At 38.9% G+C, this 1,793-nt stretch overlaps 1 pseudogene; it reads left to right on the top strand.

The window, feature by feature from the left end:
* Positions 1–752: 752 nt before the first annotated feature.
* LOC129763827 (U4 spliceosomal RNA) lies at positions 753–928 on the top strand (annotated as a pseudogene).
* Positions 929–1,793: the final 865 nt, after the last annotated feature.

The following is a 1,793-nucleotide window of genomic DNA, read 5'->3' as shown; positions in this document are numbered from 1 at the left end:
TAAAATTGCTTTCTAAACAGGCTATTGAAATCACACCAATCGGTATAAAAGCGAGTGTCGCTCGGAAATCCAATCAGTTATGATTGCGAAACGAATGGGGAACCATCGCTGGAATGAATGGATGTTTCCCTAACACAGACTTGAAAACCATAGAGCCAGGGGAAACTAGCATTGCAAATTAAATGCAAGCAGCGGGAACTTTTGTACTCGTTTGCGTTTTTGCAAATCGGAATGTTTCCCCAACACAGACTTCAAAACATGGAGCCTGGGGAAACTAGCATTGCAAACTAGATGCAATTAACGAGTACGTTTGTACTTGCGCTTTTGCAAATCGGAATGTTTCCCTAACACAGACTTCAAAACCATGGAGCGTGTGAAATTGGCATTGCAAACGAGATGCAAGCTGCGAGTACTTTTGTACTCGCTTGCATTTTTGCAAACCGGAATGTGTTTTCCCAACCCAGATTTCAAAACCAATAAGTTGGGAAAATCGGCATTGCAGATCTTGGCAGTACTTTTATGCTCCAATGCATTTTTACACTCCGGAATTCGTTTTGCTAACACGGTCTACAAAAGCGGGTACAACTTCTACGCATACCGTGTGATGATTAGGCAAAATGTTGATACCTATTTGCTGCGATAACCACTACCATAATACATGAATTGACAGGGATTTGTTTGCAATTGAATTCGTAAATTGTTTCATTCATTCACTAGTTTAATCAATAATTTAATCAATACATACAAAAGATAGCTCTGCGCAGCAGCGATATCGTACCCAATGAGGAACATCTGAGGTGCGATTATTTCTAATTGAAAAAAATTAGTGGGTTATATCTATGATATAACCGCAAGGTTCACGTGGAACTACCTTAGCTTAGCAATCATTCGTTTGTATTGATTAAATTCTTGATTGAATGAAACAGTTTCCAAATTCAATTGAGTTCAATATATTTGCTCTGTGAGTGAAAAAAATGAACAAATGCCGTGTAAAGTCAATTCATTTATTGTGATTGATTGTTCTTCGTTACGAGTAAATTTAATGACGGACCTTTTACGTTTGGTATGATGGCTAGAACAAAATATATGTACGGAAGAATTATCAAACGTTTGATGAACCAGCCTAAGGCTGAAAATCTTTCCAATAAAGACAAAAAAAAAATTATCAAACGATTATTTTATTTTACATTTCCCTCTGAAGTTTACATCCCAAAAGTGTACATACTTCTCGAATCTCGAATTTGCTTGAAACTGGGAAGTTCATTCGCTTCTAGTGGCTGCACGATTTTCCCAGGTTCCTAAGTTTAGAAGATCATGTTAGGACAGACATATTCCACTCTGCACAAAGGCAAGCGAGGACAAAAGTACTCGCAGTTTGCATTTATTTGCAGAGCCGATTTCCCCAGAAACCACGGTTTTGAAGTCTGTGTTAGGGAAACACATTTCAATCGGAACAAAAATACCCCCGATTTGTATGACTTCGCAATGCCGATTTCCCCACGCTTCATGGATTTGAAGTCTGTGTTAGGGAAACACATTCCAGTCGGAACAAAAATACCCCCGACTTGCATGAATTTGAAATACCGATTTCTCCAGGCACCTTGGTTTAGAAATCTCTATTAGGGAACACATTTCGGTGGGAACAAAAGCTCCCCCTACTTTCGTGTGTTCTTTTTCTTCTTTTTGGCTTTAAGAGGGTTTAAACTTTTCAGTTCACTCGCCTCTAGGCTCTTTCGTGTGTTTGCAATGCCGATTTCGCTGCTTGGTTTTAAAGTCTGTGTTAGGGAACATTT

This window comes from Toxorhynchites rutilus, chromosome 1 (genome assembly GCF_029784135.1).
Source record: "Toxorhynchites rutilus septentrionalis strain SRP chromosome 1, ASM2978413v1, whole genome shotgun sequence".
Lineage (NCBI taxonomy): Eukaryota > Metazoa > Arthropoda > Insecta > Diptera > Culicidae > Toxorhynchites > Toxorhynchites rutilus.
Note: the sequence above shows the minus strand (reverse complement) of the source record. Positions and strands in the feature narration are given on the sequence as shown.